At 48.5% G+C, this 19,501-nt stretch overlaps 1 protein-coding gene and 1 pseudogene across 1 annotated transcript in view; both read right to left on the minus strand.

Moving 5' to 3' along the window:
* The window catches only part of LOC147604428 (Sept9 (DUF616)), a 134,513-nt gene that overhangs the window by 58,837 nt on the left and 56,175 nt on the right, over positions 1–19,501 (minus strand). The gene's annotated exons all lie outside the window — the stretch shown is intronic.
* LOC147604431 (uncharacterized) lies at positions 12,665–14,076 on the minus strand (annotated as a pseudogene).

The raw sequence follows: 19,501 nt of genomic DNA on the forward strand, positions 1-19,501 counted from the left end.
AGTGCCCCAAGTGATGATCCGGGTCGATGCTCTATCCATAGCGAAGATGCGGAGAATCCGCTGCCAAATTTGCTGAGCCTTCGGGCAAAATCCCAAAGGCAATGTCGCTGAGACTCCTGGGGGTGGCCGCACCACGGGCAAGCTACTCACCGACCTCCAACTGCCAGCCAAGTACCAACCGCGAAACTCCTGTGTGTTATCAGCCAAAGAAAGAGTGATCTTCCCAGGCCGAAAGCTGTCCCAAAGCGTCTTCCAGAAATCTGAAAGGAAGCGCTGTGATAGGCCCTGAGACTGCTATTGTGCTGCTGTTGTCGGTGTGCCATCTATCTTAGGCATTTGGATCCTCCAGTCAAGTGGCATTGTATATGCAAAGAAGGGGGCATCCAGAGTCTCCTCCTGATCCGCAGGATCATGCCAAGTCCACTCTCCCGGGTCTCACTGCAACGGCGTGAGAGGTCGGCACTCCCGAATCCATAGCCGCCATAGTCTCTCCCTCGCCACCTTGGCCAGTGTTGGATCTATGTGCCATTCCCGTGCTCGAAAACCAATCACCCTCACCCTCTGCAAGATGCAGCCTCTGAAATCCTCGAAGAGGATTTCTGATCTCTCTAGTGTGCCATGGGATCCAATAGAAAAAGTGAGCAGACCAGTGTCTTCATCTACTCCATGGCCCGCCATGAGGATATCGTGTCTGGTAAACACACCTAGCCACACCGGCGGGGGATCAGGTTTGGAATAGGAGTCAGCCACTCCTAAGGAATAGCTGAGTCAATGTCGATGTTGAGCCTGTCTCTCGGAGACTGGAATGCCCCTGAGGATCCACTGGAAAGCCTCAATTGGTTACCAAAAAACCACACGACTTGTGCCAATTGATCTGCACTCCTGATGCGTGGCAGAGAATCTCGATCGCCTCCGTAAATCTCTGGAGATTCCCAACGTCTCCTACAAGGTAAGCTGCTGTGTTGTTTGCAAACTCTGGGTCTAGTAGCTCCTCCAGCGTGTGGAGGGGAAGGCGCAATCCCATAAGTCCGGTCTCTTGGGCGGAGAGGAAACTACTCATAGCCTCGGCGACAAATAGGAAGAGGTATGGTGATAGAGGAGAGCCCTGTGGAACCGAGCAGAAAGGGGGAAGCTGTCACCTTGGGCTCCCTAAATGAACACTTGGCTGTGTGATGCTAAGTAAAGTCTTGAGACTCCACGAATCCACTCCATGGGGAATCCCGTCCAGCTCATTGTGCCCTCCAGAAAGCTCCAATCCACCTTGTCATAAGCTTTCTGAAAGTCTAGGAGTAGCACAATGAGGTCTTGCTGCCGCATCCTTGCCGAAGCTGTCGCCTCCCAAAAGGTAAAGATGTTGTCCAGAATGCTCCGATGCTGAATAAAGCCAGTCTGAGTGTCGAGGATCAAGTCTGGGAGAGAAGGCTGAAGTCGCCTACTGATGGCCTTGGCCAAGATCTTAAAGGCTGTCCCTAGGAGGGTGATGGGTCTGCATTCCCAAATCTCCAATCTACCACCACCCTCCTTGGGAATCAATGTATCAAGCCCTCTGAAAGACTCTGTGGCATGGCACCTGTGAGCATAATCTCATTGAAGGCAGCGCGAAGGCCACCTTCCATGGCGTCCCAATGGCGAAGAAAGAAAGAGACAAGAAGCCCATCCGCCCCCAGGCATTTTCCCTTTCGGTAGTGCCGTCACCGCCTCCCCCCGACCCCTTGAATTGAAAGGGGTCAATAACAAAGACCGAAGGGAGGGGGGATCCACCTCTCTCCCGCGCCTCCAGACTCTCTCCAGCGCGTCCATGACCTAGGGGGATAATGAGGCACCAGTGAGAAGAGATCAAAAGAAATCCGTGGCGATGGCTCTCACATGTGGGGGATCAGAAACAATAGCTCCATCCTGGCCACGCAGCTTGTGAATATCGTCTCTTCTCCTATGGGGGCGAGCTATCTCAAAGAAATCTCGTGTAACTTTGTCACCGGCCTGAGTCTAGAACGAAGCCCTGACATGGTATCTGTACTCCACCCTCCTCTCCTCAATGGACCGAGTCTCCGTGCGGGCGATAGCAAGCGGACTCTCAATCCACGGCCAGTCTGGGGAACTTTCCTGAAGACGCTGTAAAGAGGCTAGGCCCCTCCTCAGACTCCTCTCTTGCTCCCGAAATTCCTCCAATCTACTCTGGGCTGCATCGTCGTGTAAGAAAACACTGATCTCCCCCAGGCCACCATCCAAAGTGCACGCTGCAGAGCTTGAGGAAAAGTCCAGTCCCGCCGATATCTGCTCAATCCAGCTGCAGATCTCGGGGTCCTGAATGAGGCTGCCCAGTATCCTGGAGCTCGCATGCCTGTCATGCCTACATGGGTCATCTAGGGACAAAATAACCAGGGCATGATCTGAAAAAGTAGTGCCTGCCAAGATACCAACCAAGCTCCCACGGTTGCAAGCCCACTCGCTGACGTAAAACCTGTCCTGCCGAGAGAGGTTGGGGCCAGTGCTCCTCCTATCCGATCGAGAGAAGCTAAGACTCCCAAGGCTACGCCCAAACTCTAGGAGATGCCAAGGGTCCTGTCCCCTAAGAATTAGTATCATCTCCTCCCAAGTAGAGTACTCCGCTCTTGAGACTCTGGTCGTGCCACCTCCAAGTTTGTCCTCTATTGCCTCTATCATATTGAAGTCGCCGCCCATGCACCAAAAATCAGCGTGGGGCAGGGCTTGTCGGAAAGTGCTCCAAAAGAGAGCTCTACCTGCGGCAACATTTGGGGCATAAATGTTGAGGAAGCCAACGATATCCTCACCAATTAGAATGGTAACCCACTGTGCACGTCTTGGAAGTATGAATCGTGATCCTGTCACCGACAGCAAAAGCTGCTCACTGACAGAAAGACACTCATCCCTACGTGCCTGAAGGGCTGAAGGATGGAGACCAAAAAATATGACTCCTGCCTGGTAAAATCTTTGCGCAGTGGCGGGTGCGCCCCTCAGTAAGGTGATGCTCTTGGAGGAAAAGAATATCGATAGGTCCCCCCATCATAGCTCACTAAAGCTCTCCTCTAAGGACGCCTTGTCTTTGAAAGCACTAAGCCCCCCCTAAACCCTGAATGTTCCATTAGACAATCCTCATAACAATCTCTATGAGAGGCGGAACTATCGGAATTGCCCTCCACTCGAAGAATCTTGGGCACAATCTGTCCTGGTGCGAAGTCACGCCAAGTGGGTGTGGATCCTGCCCTCCATGTACTACCACTCTGTCCGAGCGCGAGAGTATGCATACTCCATGCTCCATCGATCACAATGAAGATACTTGTAAGCAGAGGGGAGAGGTACTATGATAGAGGTATGCATGATCACAAACAACAGCACCTCCAGGCTGGAGGTCACCATCTCCCCTTCCTGGTCTCTATGGGCTGATCCACCAAGCTCCATCCTGGCCAAAGGCCGTAGATTAGTAAGTATGTCGGTGATGCGAGATCCTCAAGATGCTGCGATAGCTTACCTGCCAGGCCCTCACTGGCAGCGACCATCGACTCTAGGTTCCACTCTGTCCCTGGGGTTGCGCTCAAGGGGAAAGAGAAGACCATCGCGCCATTCTTTGGTGTAGAGGGTCTGGAGTGGTGGAAGACCACGCAGATTCGAATAGGGGCTAAGTCTCCTCAGACATGTATGTCCCTTCCGTCGGAAGACACCGGAAGAAACTATAATCCACAGGCTGCCCCAAGATCCTAGGGGGCCCGCCTAGAGACTCGGGTGGGAGAGCCCTCGCCACGGAGGCCGCAATGGTCATCTTAACCGGCTTTGAGAACTGATGAATCAGGCGACGAACGGAACTCACCGACTGCCTCCTCTCCGGATTGGGGGCTCTAGGGGGCTGATGGGAGTGCTCTGGAGATGCGGAAGGCATACCCAAAATTACATCACAATGTCCAATTTTACCAACAACAAAGTTCTCATGGTCCACATAATTCCTAATCTATAAACGAAGCGTACTCAAGATAGGGGTCACTTCTGCTGACATTCCCTCGAAGCGGCACCTATAGAAATAGGAGCTCCGAACCGATCTGGAGGGAGGTTCAGAGCTTCAACCACTCGGGGATGGATATAGTGGTGGGTAGCACCACTATCAAAATGAATAAGCACGGGTTGGTTGGCCACTTTGCCTCAAGCCTTGAAAAGTTGCCTTCTCTTTGGCAGTGTATCATCTTGGTGCTGAAGTTCCTTTGGTAATGCATGAGGCGGCTTGGTTTCTTACTTTGGCTTGTTAGGACATTTTACATTCATGTGTCCCTTCTTCTCACATTGGAAACACTTTTCCTCCTTGACATATTCTTCAAGTTGCTTGTGGGATAACTTCTTTCGATAGAGTGGAGGTTTGTCCCCACTCCTATCCTTCTTCTCTTGTGGCTCGTTTTTCAATTGGGATCCTGTTTGAACCGAGATGGATCTCGGTTGTCATGGTTTATCTTGCCCACCATCCAAGGCATGTGCAAGGCCTCGGCTTGTAGAACTTTGTCTTGTGCTTCCTCCAAGGACTCTGGAGCAGCCATGTACACTACTTGCATAAGCTTAGGTTGCAATCCATTCACAAACTTACGCATTTCCGTTAGTGGTGGAATGGGAGTATAAGAAGTAAACTTTAATGAAATGGCTGAAAAGTTGTTAAGGTAAGTTGCCACATTCTCACCGACTTTTTGCTTTACCTCATCCAATTCTTTCTATACATCTGCTTCAAAGTTTGCGGGTAGGAACTTCTTGTTGAACATAATCTTGAAATTAGTCCATGTCTTTGGTTTGGTCCCTTCTTGTACCACCTTTAGCCATGAATTCAAGGCGGCATCCTTCAAATGCATGCGGACCATACGAAGTTTGGACTTTTTGGAGAAGTCCTCTACTCCAAAAGCGGCATCAAATTGCTTGACAAAAGATAAAGCTTTTTGAGTGTCTCGCTTTCCATTAAAAGCATCGAACTTGACGCTCTTTTCTCTAGGCTTGAAGGCCACTTTGCTGGTTGATAAAGGCTCCTTTGCCTTCCTTTCCCTTACTTGAGCTGAAGCATCCGAGAGAGCGGGCCTAGGGATAGCCTCCCTGTTTCCTCCACGAGAAGTGGATTTGGTGGCTCTAGATCCTTCTGCAATGGTGACTCCTTTGGCCTGAAGATAGGCTATGGTAGCTTCAACTGCTTCGGCTTCGATGGCTTGATCCTTGATGAAATCTTCAAAAATTTGTGCCCTCCTTTGGTCGTGTTCCCTCCTGGTTCTCCAAGCAAGGATTTCTTCATCTCTGAGAAGTCGTCTGAACTGCTCAAAGTCATGGTGCTCTTATGTTGACATGGTCGTGGTCTCAGGAGTAATGGATCAATGGCCCTGGTTCCCGTCTTGAAGTCCTAAAGGCCTCATAGTTGTTCCCTTCATTAGGCCCTTGGTTTCTCTCTACTCTCGACATGGCTTTGTCACCCCAAGAAAGATTTCCTCAAGAGAAATCTTGCTCTGATACCACTGTAAGCCCAACGGGCGTGCCATGACAGATTCAACCAGGTATCCAAATATATAGAGAGAGAGAGGTTGAGGGAACTTCGCATAGTATACACACTCAGTGAGGAATAGGCCCCCCTCCCTTTGAAGAATTCATTCAGGAATAATCCACAAGCTTGTGAAGCTAGGATCAATACAACCAATGAATATAAATTCAAACAAATTTGTCGATGTAGAAATCCAGGTCGGAGTCGATGTTGAGGCACGAGATTTTTGATGTTGAGCACACCATGGGGATGGCCCACAAGCATCTCTCACCGGGCTAGTTCCAAATCCATTATCCAAATCCAAGTCCTAGGAACCCCTAGCTTGTACTCCACGTGCTCAGGGGATGATATCTAGTAGAAGACTCAATGCCCAAACTGGAGCAAGAGCAAAACCCAAAAAGAGGCCCCACGGAGGAATAAATGTCAAATCAGGTCCACAACTAGCAACTTGTGGATGGCTCAAGGCTGTAGATGGTGGCACTACAGAGAAATGCTGCTGGGTGCTTTGCTGGGCAGTAAGAGAGCAAATCTTGGCGGCGCTGCTGAGATGGAGCAGGCGGCGCTGCTGAGATGGAGCAGGCGGCGCAAGCACTGGCAACGCCAGCAGCGGCTGATTCGATGGTGGCGCACAACAAAACGGGGCTGGTGGCGGCTCTGTGGGCAATGGCCACGTGATAGAGGCTGGGCTTGACAGGCGGTAGCAACCGGATGGCAAGGGTGGCGCAGCCAACAAAAGCGGCAAACAGCAGCAGGGATAGCAAAGGATCTCCACGCCTTTGTTCATGATCTTCACGTCCTTGTTCATGATCTTCAAGAGGGACTCAAGCTTCTTTTATACTTGAGGAGAGCCTTGCTTTTTGCCAAAAAGTGATGCTTTTGCTTTGCTTTCCCTTTTTACTTTGCTTTTGCCTTTTTAACTTATAATAAGAAAAATATTACTCGTCTTTTGTCAAAGTTCTTTAGTTTTTCTTTTCTAACTTTAGGGCCTTGATTTTTGGCCCTAGAGTTGCTTTTTGAAAAAGTGGCTTTTAGTTTTTTGGTTTGGCTCAGTCTCCTCTTGCCAATGGTGCCCTTGGCTCGTGGTCAACTTAGTTTGACTTTTTGACTTTCCCTTTCCCTGCTTTTTGACCAAAACTAGTGTTTTTCCATGAGCCAACTTCATGGTCCTTGTTCCCATGCTTTCATCTACTTGTCGAGTCTCCGGGCATGGGTTCCATCATGTGAAAAGAGCCATGAGCGCCAAATAGTTACAGACTTGAACCGTGATATTTAGAGTAATCCGTTCTTTAGGCTGAAAAGGGGCACCCGAGTGGAAGCAAAGGAGGGGAGGCAACGCAGAAGAGGGAGGAGACAAAGGTGGAGCAAGAAGGCAGAGGGGAGGTGAGCAAAGAGGGAGGAGGGTTGAGCAGGAAGACGGAGGAAAGGGCAGCGAAGAGGAGGGAGGCGGAGGGGTGAGTAGGAAGGGAGGAAAGGGTAGCGGAGAGGATGCGTGATCAGTAGGGAGGGGCAGGCATGCGAAGGAGAGGGCAACGAAGGCAAGGAGGGGTTTAAGCAAGGGTTCACTCAGAACGGGGACCCGGGGATAGTTGATAGCCCTCTCTTTGCCCTTGTAACCAAGCCCATCTTTATCAAAATGGTTTATCTTTTGCTCCAATTGCTCAGTGGCAAGAGGGGATGCTATGAGCTGTTGTGAAGTATGATTTGGATGCAATTCCAGCCTTGATTGGTACACTGGATGCAGCCTAGACTTAGACTTAGACTTCCTCTTTTTCTCTTTGTCATCACTGATATGCATGAAAGGTGAAACCTCCAGGAGGCAAAACTTTGTGACATAGGCATGCACGGTCTCATGTTCCTTTTGCTCTATTTTGTCCCACTTCTTGATGATCTTCTTCATGGCATTTGGAGGTAAGAATTGTGTATAGAACCATTCTTTAAACTCATCCCAAGTAGCAACGGGATGCTTTGAAAGCTTTTCCAAAATTGGTAGCAGTGAAAGCGTCATCACTAAAGGCAATGTCGAATTGTAGCTGAGTCTAAAATGAGGATACCCATTCACTTATATGTCATCTGCATATAACAGAATGGGTATCATCATCTGCTCTAGCTGTTAGCCCATGTCAACCAATCGATCAATGAATCTCAAAATTTCATCAATGTGTAACCCAAAGAGTGTAGGATGGGTTGCACAAATCCTGCCAGTCATGGACTCATATAATATGCCATCACTCCCTAGATCATATGACGTGGAAAGTGGAGCTCCTGTAAGTAAGTACCCAAGAAGTTGTTGTCTAGGGACCCGTGTCAAAGGCCTTGTAGAAATAGACAAAGCAACAATAAAACCGTTGCTGGTGATTTGTGGATGACTACCACGAGGTTATAAATTGCACTTTCTGAAAGGTGAATTTGGGCATGTTCCTGGTTTCATCTAGGTATTATCTTTATGGTATATTAGCGAACATGCAAATTTCACATTGTGAAGTTTTCGTCCAAGCTGCAACCAGTTGATATTGTGTTAATTCTTTCTATCTTTAGTGGTGCATATGCCCTGTCGATTGCCTTTTTGTTGTAATAATTCTTTCTATTTGTCATAATGCTTAGTGCTAGGCTTCATTATGGCTGAGTCTAACCTGCATCTCCGGAGCTTTGACACAAACTCAGCGCACAACCCTTTGTATGGATGTATGCTTTTGTGTGTGTGTGTGTGTGCGTGCATGTGTGGGGTGTGTGTGTGGGAGCATACATTGATACCAAGTTCTGCAACACTATCGGGTGCTGATAACGTTAGTGGGGAGGTCATAGTATCTAGTCCATACTATGCATGATGGAGTTGATGGTATATTGTCTTGTGGATGACTACCATGAGGTTATAAATTGCACTTTCTTATAAGGTGAATTTGTGCATGTTCTTGGATTCATTTATGTATATCTTTATGCTGTATTAGAGGACATGCAAATTTCACATTGTGAAGTTTTCGCCCAAGTTGCACCTAGTTGATATTGTGTTAATTCTTTCTATCTTTAGTGATGCATATGCCCTATCAACTACCTTTTTGTTGTAATAATTCTTTCTATTTGTTATGATCCTTAGTGCTAGGCTTCATTATGGCTTGAGTTTGCCTTGCATCTCCGGAGCTCTGACAGGAACTCAGTACACAGACCTTTGTATGAATATACGCTCTTATGTTTGTGTGTGTGCATGGGGGGTGGGGGGGGGAGGGTGTGGGGGCATATATTGATACCAAGTTCTACACCCACTATTGGGCAGTGATGACGTTAGTGGGGATGTCGTAGGATCTAGTCCATACTATGGGTTGTTTATTTTTTTCCGGGAAAAAGATCTTCAATTAGGTAAAGAAAAACAGCCCCGCAAAGGGCTAAGTACAACCACGACGGGCTAAATACAGCCTCACCTCATATAAGGGTGGGAGACAAATGATCAAAGGGAAAGAGATGCTTCTCCTCTGGCTAGCTGCTCTGTGAGGAGAACGCTATCTCATACAGGGGAAGGAGGGGGAAACAACCATACAGGTGGTCTGTAATGCCAAATGGGGTCACCGCCTCTATCTGTGAGGAAAGGGCCAGGCCTCCAAAGTTTGAAGAACGCTTCCCTCCGCTTCCGCATGCCATCAAAACCTCCCTGCAACTCCCCCCACTGACCGTGGAGGGTGTGAATGATGTCGAGCCATATGCTCCCGATGGTCTCAGACGGCGGAGTGTGGGTACCCTCGATGGCCACACAAGGTTAGTGATACTTCACATGTGGGTTCACGGGATACCTACGAGCATAGGCCTGAGCTTCTTGTGTTAGAATTGTCACGATATTCTGTTAGGGCTTATACGTGGAATCATTCCTGATTCGACAACTACTCTTAGTTCTCGTAGCTTACCTGGTAGTGTTCGTGTGGACATAGTTCATGTATTTGAGTAGTCAGGCATAGTACACGAGAGTAGTGATTTTGTTGACATGAGGCCTCGTAGGAGAGACAAGATTATGCATATAGAGCATATTCTTATTAGATCATACATTGCTGATCTTGAGATATTTTTATTTGAGATAAGCATCATCTCAGATTTAGTATTGATGGAGACTAATCTATCATGGGATATAGGTCATATAGGGACACCCTTGATGGAGATAGACTATGTCTATGGGGATGACCTTAGAGACCTTGAGGATGCCACGGATGATACCACTCATCTCTCATGTGTGGATTCATTATCACTATTTAGTGATGATTATAATGATCTTGATGATCATGTTTCTACTTTGGATCATTATATACATGTAGATGGTCTTGCACACGAGGATATGTTACTTGGTATGGATCATGTATACATATTGATGTAGTGGATCATGCCTCAAATTGCTTGAGAGGTGCTACATGGAATGATGGCATTGATTCACATTTTAGCTTGCATGATACCGACCTTGAGTTATGATCGTTTGGCTTCCATTGTCGACATGATCCTATGTTCTTTGGAGCCGAGACATTTCTCTTTGGATGCATTTTATGCCACTTAGGGTGTATGGTATTTGATTATGTGGCATGTCATTCGAATATGCATGCGGCACATGTTGGTTTTGGCCTACATGGTGATTCATTTGTGCCAGGACCATTCAGCATTCCGGCCATGTGTTATGGCTGCATTCGATGGATACCTTAGAGGATGCCGGATTCACATTATGGTCATGTGGATGGGCTTGTGAGTTTTCCCTTCGACCCAGGAGCTATTACTACATCGGATGTATAGCGCACCCATCCATTTGACTCGGGAGGATATTTGGCTAGCTTCATCATCAATGATGTTTCCTTACACTTCACATTTGATCCAGGTTTACTTGGAGCCATTGTTTTGGAGTTTATATAGTTCAGATTCCCATTTGATCCAGGTGGTTATATGATTAGCCTCATCTTTGACGGCATTCCACCTTCCTTTCCATTCGATCCACGAATCATGCGACTTTGTCAATGACATCGCGCGACTCATGTTTTTGGCATCCATTTGCCTCACTATTGACACCTACTTATGGTCGACTTTTGGCTTTTGTATATAGCCACTTGTATATGTTGTTTGTGCGCACGACCATCCTTTGATTTCGAGGACGAAAATGATTGTAGGAGGGGATGGTTTGTAACAAGGTGATTTTAGGATGCACATGCACATGGGACATGGACCAGGGACCTAGGCACATGGGGCTTAGGACACATTTAGCATGTGGGATTTGAGCATATGGAGCCTTGGGGACTATAAAAGGAATCAACCCTAAGACTATTGTACCTTTTTGACATATTAAACACTTTACCTCTCTTGGAGCTATAAGCTTCTTGCACAAGCTTTCATGGCTTTCTTCATGAACCTATGGCTACTCTACGCATTGAGGAGCAACCTGTGTGGACTCCAGCCATTGAGTCTAGTTGTGAGAACTCCAACCATTGAGTTCTACTCTATCCCAAGATCCTTTCCTTGCATCATGTTGTTTGACATCCAGTTTACACATGATTACATGTAACATCTTTCTGGTCTCATTGACCCTTTGGGTCTCTAGTAGATGGCAGTATGGTCTTTCTTTCTTTCTACAGAGGCTGGTCCAAATTTGTCCTTCAAGGAGGTGACAAACTTGAAAAGCAGGGCCTCTAAGAAGATCCAATGGCCAGGTGCCAAGGAACCAAGGACCACTATGAATTGGGATACATGCTAAAACACAGGCAAAAAGGAAGTCTTTCCACGGCTCTCTCTCTCTCTCTCTCTCTTTTACAAGACCGGTCTTCTTGATGAGCCATGCTGCAAAGGCTAGACTGATGCGAGGGTATGCTTCTCTTGCTCTCATGGAGAGACAGTGCTTCCAGACCCACTTCTAGGAGCCGAGCACCAAGATGTGGCTATTTGACACCTTAGTCACTCTGGCACTAATCTATGGAGCACCCTTCTGGGAACCTGATCTTACAGCGGCCAAATGGCTGAGGATAGAGAGGCCTCAGGTCATGATGCTTTCCCGTATGATACGTCGCAAACCATCAGTCCCACATGATATTATCCTGGCAGAGTTTGCTACAGCACCCATGGTAGTAGAGGCCTCTTCGAGACAGTCACATGCATTCACAAGATCATTGCCATGGTCCCCTCCTGGAGACTCCCAAGGCTCGCCCTTCAGTCCTCCCAGCAACTAGCAACAGACGGGCACGAGTCATGGTATAGCCGAGTAACTGCCAAAAATAGCCCTTTGTTGTGGAAACCTATCCCGCCTTCTGTACGGCTGCTGTACCATCCGTACAGTCAGCGTAGAGAGAAGAGAAGGTCTTGTACTGCCTGTGCAAGAGCGAAGAGGCAGGGCAGTATGTTGTACGGCCAGTGCAACAAGGGGAAAAGGGCTGCCCGACTGCTGCCTCAGTACGGCCGAGAGAGAGAGAGAGAGAGAAAGAAAGATATATTAACGTCTGCAAGCAAAAGGCCAAAATAGGCCTATGAGACAAACAAGTAGACAAACAAGTAGTACAATGATGTTCCTCCAGTCATCAAGAGGAAAATGTGGAGTGAGAATAAAATGTACAAGTAGACAAACAAGTACAATGATGTTCCTCCAGTCATCAAGAGGAAAATGTGGAGTGAGAATAAAATGTACAAGTATGACAACACGACCATAGGGGACTCAATGGTGGTGTACAAACGAGAGGGTGTGGATGGAGTACTAGGGCTACTAATGCATCTCTATATGCTGAAGGGGTGATACAAGTATGATATGTTATCTACTCCTAACTCCATCCAGTCCCATAGTCTGGGTACAATATGTCATACATCCGATCTGAGGATGCCGTAAATGTTTGGAACATGCGTTCTGGATCAGAGCGAAAATGTGCCAGCTGCTCCTGGACCTCCTGCTAGTGTCGAGACCGGATGGCCGCGATCTCTCTCTGGTGTAGCCGTGGTGTCTGGTAGCCGGCTAGTCTGGGTCGTCACCTAGCTCGAATCTCCTCCGCTCGCTGAGATGTCACTCCCAATGTGTGTGGCTGGGCTACTGGTGCCAATCTCTGGAAGAAGTCAGTCAACTGGGACTGTCTTCCTCCGCTATGATGTGCGGGTGTCTGAAGTAAGATCTCCCTGTGTCTCTGTAGTGCTAGTAGTAGTCTGCCTGGCTGTCTCTCCCAAATCTGTCTAAGTGATGTGGTCCCATCTCTCCCAAATCTGTCTAAGTGATGTGGTCCCTCTAAAAACCTCAGGATAGCATGCCCTGATCTCCTACAAAGCACCACACTGGCAAACAAAATGCTCCTCTGTCTCTACCCCCGTCTGGCATAATCTGCAAATGCGCTCTGCTCGAGGGATGTGTGCTGCTCTCCCAGTCTCGATCTCTAGTTGGTGTGATGAGACCCTTAGTCGCCCAATGGCTACTCTAGCTCCATGTGATAAGTGGATTTCCAAGTATCGTGGTCGCTGGATGAAGCCGTCTGTGGAGGTGCTCAAGAAGTGGTCTCTGTGGTAGAGCATCTTCGTCGGGAGTGTCTGACTAGGAGATAGCCAAGTCTCCTGTATGTGGCCCTCCCAAATGTCATGTCTCATGACTCTGTTCCTCTCTGTCTGAGAGAGGCGTCTGTGTGGTGCAGCTAGGTCATACTGTAAGGGTGGTAATCTGTCAATATCAATCATGTGTGATGATATCCACTGTACCACCTGGGAGTACCATGACCAGGTATGTCCCTCCTCAGCAAGCTGTCTCGATGCCTCAAAAGCAGCCCGAGATACCCGATTTAGTGGGACTCTCGCATCCTGTGTATAAAAGATATAGTCTGGAACATGGCCTCTACTAACATAGGTGGTATAGCAAACTCCGCTCGAAGGATATCATGTGGTACTGAAGGTTTGCTGCGGATCATCCGTGAGAGCATCAAAATCTGAGGGCGCTCTATCTGTGTCCATGATGATGTAGCCAAACCTGGTGCCCATACTGCTGCTGCATACATCAATGCTGGAGTAACTAGTGTATCAAATAGCCACCCCTTAGTACAGGGCTCCTGGAAGTGTGCCTGGTGACACTGGCGTTCCAAAATTGCTAGTGCTGCGTACCCTCGTGTCACTCTGTCTCTGGCTGCCTGTGCCATAGAGAATCTCCCTGATGAGCTGGTAAATGTGACCCCAAGGTATACATATGAGCCCACCACCTCTACCTATCCCCGGGATAGTGTAAGGATAGTCTGGCATCTGACTGCTGCTGATGTATGAAAGACCATAACCTTGGTTTTCCCAAGGTTCACTGTGAGTCCTCGCTCCGCACAGAAAGTATCCAGGGCCTGTAGATGCCTTTGTAGCCCTGTCCGAGTATCCGACACAAGAATGATATCATCAGCATATAATAGAATGTGTACAGTCGTACCCGAGATGTCAATCCCAGAGCCTCCTCCGTGTATGATGTAGTCTACTACCTCGTCGATGTATAAGCCAAAGAGTGTCGGGGAGAGAGGGCAGCCCTACTTCACACCAATGGTGCTGGCAATCATATCTGATAGCCCCCCTGGGCATCTAACTCGTCCAAACACTTGCTCATATAATCTGTAAATCCCCCACATCATGTCGGGGGGTATGCCCAGTGTCTGTAAGCGGTGGAAGAGGCGCTCTCTAGGGACTGTGTCGAAGGCTTTGCAGAAGTCCACAAAACAACAATGGAGTCTCTGTCTCCGTGCCCGAGTTTGGTCAATCAGGCATCTCAGGGTGAAAATGTGATCAATAGTAGAGAAGGCTCGCCAAAAACCTGCCTGACCAGGGGCACGAAGCCCCTCCCTCTCAGCATGTGTGCTCAATTTTGCCTCCAGGATAGCCCATAGAGTTTGGCCAAGGTATGACCAATCATGATAGTCCTGTAATTACCGGGGTCCAACATGTCCCCAGCTTTGTGGATCGGTACAATAGTGTGCATCGTCCACTCAGCCGGGAAACCTTCTACCAGAGCCCTATTAAAGAGGTAAGCAATAAAAGGAGAGAGTGTGTCAGCTGCATAAATGAAATGCTCACCCTGTAAGCCGGTGTGATCCTCAGCTCTCCCATGTTGGAATCTACGTATAGCTCGAGATACCATATCGGTAGTAAAGAAAACTGATGAGGTCGGTGGAGTCTCGGTGGGGCAAGGGATGAGTGGCTGGTGCGGAACATCATAAAGCCCTTATGCATAACTCTACCAGCGTTGAGGATCAGTAATCGAATGGGGGGGCGTGGCTCTCTGAGTCGTCGCCAAGCAATGGCTGCATCTTTGCTCATGAGCATGTGGTAGATGTCCCAGTATTGAGCCTCCTCATATGTGCGTCGCTTACAGCGTGTAAGAGACCGCATCTGTCTACTGGCCTGCTGCTGTGTTATTTCCCCTTTCGCTATCTGGGCTCGGAGATGTCGATGAAGCTCTCTGCACTCATTATCATCATGTCCCCGGATCTAGGTGGCTTCCCTGTCTGGAGATGGTGTGGAAAGCTGTGGCTAGCTGCTGTGTGCAGTATGGGTGAAAGCTGGGCCGTCAATACATCGATGGGTGCTGTAGGGTCCATACCAAAGAGGCCATCATGTACTTTTGAATCATAAACGTCTGCAAGCTCCCGGGTAAAGTGGAAGATGGTACGAGATGCCTGAGTGGTCGGGGGTGGCAGATCAAGAGAGCTCCTAAGAGAAAAAGCCAAAAAAGTATGGTCCGCACCAATGGGGCATGTCGGGATAGTGAAAGAGTCTATCAGGTCTGTGCTCTCCCGCGAGCCCAATATGTAGTCCACAGTGCTGCTGCTGCCTCCTGATGATGGGAAACATGTGCGTCTTCCCGATTCTGGCCATTGTGACATCCCGTTATAAATAACGAGATGATGTCTAGCTCCCAGGTCCAGAAGGTGTTGCCCATAACCTGTACTGTCTGGCCCACTGTCCTCTGACATCCTCGTGGTCCCTGCATCTACATCGTCTAGTGCCTGTAGGATGAGGGGATCTGTGAAGTTGAATGATTCACACTGTCGATTCTGTGTGCGTGCATTGAAGTCCCCCATCAGGAGAACCTCCCCTATGGTCGAATAGTGTAGGATATCTGCGGATAGAGTGGCGTATGGAGACTCACTAGGAAGGGCCCCTCTCTCCTCTCCTCCTCCAATCTGGTCCTCCATGTGACCTGTGTTGAATCTCGACCCCTTCGGGGGGAAGTAGCATATTGCCAAGTAAACTGTTCTCACCTCTGAGAGCTGTAGGCTAATCCACATGTAGCGTGCCTCTAGGTCTCTCGACACCACCCTGATACGCTGGTGTAGTGCTCGTCTGAATAGTATAGCGATCCCACCTGAGCCTCTGGAAGTGCCGTGTCGCATCCCTTGTCTATACACTGATTCCCACTGGTACCCTGCTACCCGTGGTAAGCCTCTCTCTGGGCTTTCATGTGTCTCTGTCAGAAACATGATGTCCCGGTTCTCCATAACCTCCTCTAGTCCTGGATGTGTCCATAGAGCCCCATTGCAGTTCCAAAGTGCTGCATATATCTCCTTGTGCTTCTTGATAATTTCCTGTGTCCCATAGGCCATATGGCGCTATGCCACCATCTTGCCCTCTATGTATACATGGCCGTCTCTGTAATGTGCCTTTTTCCCTTCAGCACGTGCTGCTTTAATTTGTGGCATGCATGATTTCCTATGTTGTCTCTGCATCCAAGTTAGGTCATCATCAAAGTAGATGGGGTCCCCTGGTAGGTTTCTCAGAATAACTCTCTTTCTCATGAAGGTTTGCCTGCTCACTTCATCTGCGAACTGTAGCACTAGGGCTTTACTTTGGGTGGGGTCCTTGGGTGGGACTGTCCTCCATATCTTGGTGAATGGAAGTGGTGCATCCTCCGCATGGCCTAATTTTATGCATAAGTTTCGGCCGTCCGCCTCAGGGGTGCACCCCTCTGACTCTAGAATACCTGTCACGCGTATGTTCAGGTGACGGATTCTCCTCATCTTCTCTTCATCTAGTGTGGATTGGACCATGTGCGTGTCCTCTTGTACTTCTTTCTTAATGTTTTTCTTGACCACTTCCACTCATCCTTCTCTTACTGCTTCCATCTTGCCCTCCAGGGTTTTGGTAATCGTCTGGGTGAGCTCCTCCTTCATGGCTTCTTTGTCTGCCTCGAGGATTTCCCTTCTTCTGGGCGTTCACGCAGTGAAGCTACTTCGCCTTTAAGCTGGGCAATCTCCTCCTGCATTGTTTCCTTTTCTTTCTTCCATGTTTCTGCCTAGGTCTCCAGCTTAGCAATGCGATCGAGGAGGCTCTTCTGGACAGTGTTGAGGTTGCTATCCCTGGTTTTCTTCAAATCCTTCAGCATCTTTTCGAGCTTTTCCATACGTGGATCTTGTGGACCCAAGAGCTGCTCTAGACCTACCTCGCCCAAGAGGAGTTACCTTGGACTGAGCCTCTGCACTCCAGTGTGCCCGACGCCCTCGACCCTCCCGTCGGCCACGATCACCTCATCAGCTCCAGATCCAAGACATGCTCCACCGCCATCGAGCTACCTTTCCACGTGACATAGCTGAGGGAGACGTTTCGGCCATACTCGTGCTTGACATTTTGGAGAGTGGTATACCATGAACTGATGTTGCTCCCATGTTTTTATGTTCTTAGTATTCCATGACGAGTTTCCATGGACAATTTTGTATCACCCCAATGAGATAGCTATATTTATGTTTTCATTCTGTTTTATTTTCCATTCCATGATGAGATATGCCATGGACATTATTGTACCACTTTGGTCTCATACGCCCATCGAGTCTTTAGTAGACGCTTAATATATCTTTCTTTCTTTCTTTCTCTCTCTCTCTAAGACAATCAGTTTATTGTACTTTTTAGTCTCATTTAGTTGTTCTCTTTGATGAGACACCAACTTCAAATGTACTCTCAGTTTTGGTCTCATAGGCCATTATGGCCTGTTGAGACGTTAATATATCATTTCATTTCATCTCTCTCTCTCAAGGGCCAAGGCTCAAGCCTCAACTTTCAAGGCTCAAGCTCAAGAGTCAAGGGCCAAGGCTCAAGCTCTCTAGGCTCTATCTCTCTCTCTCTCAAGCTCTCTTTCCCTCTCTCAAGCTCTCTCTCTCTGTCTTTAGACTTTGGCAATGAGGTCCAGAGGAAAGGACAAACATGAGGCCTTTGCCTTATATACCACCACCGGTGAGAAACCTACCAGTAATTCAAGGTCATGGAAACGGACGTGTAACTTTTGCGGAAAGGGTTACACAAGTAGTGTCACAAGGCTCCTTGCACATGTGTCCAAGCTTGGTGGGGAAGTGGCGCCGTGCAAGGAGATTCCCCAAGAAATTGCGGATGGTATAGTGAAGCAGTACTTGCTCATCCGCAACCAAGGCAAAGGTGGACGTGGGGGAGCTTCCATGTCCGGTACCTCTACATCCGTGACTCCATCACCCGTCCCATCCGGCTCCGGCTCCGGCTCCGGCAGTTCCAACTTCCAATCAAAGAGGCCAAGGGAGAAGAGCTCTCCGGTAATGAGGCAAACGGCCATCGGTGCAAAAATTAACAACCTAACCTATGCGAAGGCGAAGATGAAAGCCGCGAATGAGGAGATTGCACGCATGGTGATAGACTACAATCTCTCCTTCAATGTGCTCAAGGTTCCACAATGGCACAAAATGGTGAAGGCCATTGCGGAGGTGGGGCCATCCCATGGTGAATGGCATGGTATCACCTACCATGAGATGCGCACAAAATGGTGAAGGCCATTGCGGAGGTGGGGCCATCCCATGGTGAATGGCATGGTATCACCTACCATGAGATGCGCACCACCGCGCTTGATGACGAGAGGCAAAGGATCAACGACAAACTCACACCCGTGCAGGAAGGATGGGTGAAGTATGGTTGCTCTATCCTCTCCGATGGATGGAGTGATCAGAAGACAAGAGGTATCATGAACATCCTTGTTTCATGCGCTCTCGGCACATACTTCTTACGCACTGTGGATACCGGAAAGGTGGGGCAAAAAACATCGGGGGACTTTATCTATCGTCACATCCGGCAAGCCATCATAGAGGTATGTACTATGTTCAAGCTTCTAACTTCTAAGAATGTCATTGCATTTGCCAAATTGCCATTGTATTACTTGTAGGTCGGACATGAAAATGTCATTCAAGTCATCACGGACAATGCATCCGATTGCCGCAAAATGGGGCGCTTGGTAGAGGTGGAGTTCCCATCCATTGTATGGACTCCTTGTGCCTCCCATTGTCTAGACCTACTCATGGAGGATGGGGGAAGCTAGAGTGGGTGAAGAGGGTGGTTGCACAAGGCCTATCCATTGTGAATTTCTTCACAAAGAAGATAAAGGTGTTCGCTATGTTTCACGAGCAAAGCGACTTGGAGCTTAAGAAGCCCTCTTCCACGCAATTTGCCTACATGTGGCTTCTCTTGGAGCGGCTATACGACGTGCAACCGAAGCTCCAGATGACCGTGGTCTTCCCGGATTTTGTCGCATGGCTAAGAGAGGAGTTAGTGACTAGTGCAGACGAGGCCCGAGCAATTTAACGGCTATGCATGAGAGAGTCCTTTTGGCACGAGGTGCGTGCCATTGTCATTGCGGTGACTCCCTTGTATAGGGTTTTGCGCATGGCCAACATGGAGGGCTCCACATTGGGGCTACTCACCCACTTCATGCGAGAGGCTCTAGCGGAGATTCGTGCGACCACCGTCTTTGATGATGAGGACCCCGACACTCCTATGGAGGGGATTAGGTAAACCCATGTCCCATGTTTTCAAATCTCGTTTTCACATCTCTTTCTCGTTCCTTAAAGACTTAACCTTAAAGTGAAATTTTTGCATTCAAGAGATCCCACCGAGCCTCCACCTACTCCACGACACGATTCGATCGTGACGCTTGTAGAAAGGAGGTGGCAATGGATGCATAGACCTATCCATGGTCTTGCAGCCTTGTTGCATCCCGCTTACGAAGTACCAAGGCTCTTCGTCGATGAGGAGCTACTTTCCGATCGGGATGCC

The sequence above is a fragment of the Cibotium barometz genome, chromosome 62 (genome assembly GCF_041138505.1).
Source record: "Cibotium barometz isolate CiBa-2024 chromosome 62, ASM4113850v1, whole genome shotgun sequence".
NCBI classification, from domain to species: Eukaryota; Viridiplantae; Streptophyta; class Polypodiopsida; order Cyatheales; family Cibotiaceae; genus Cibotium; species Cibotium barometz.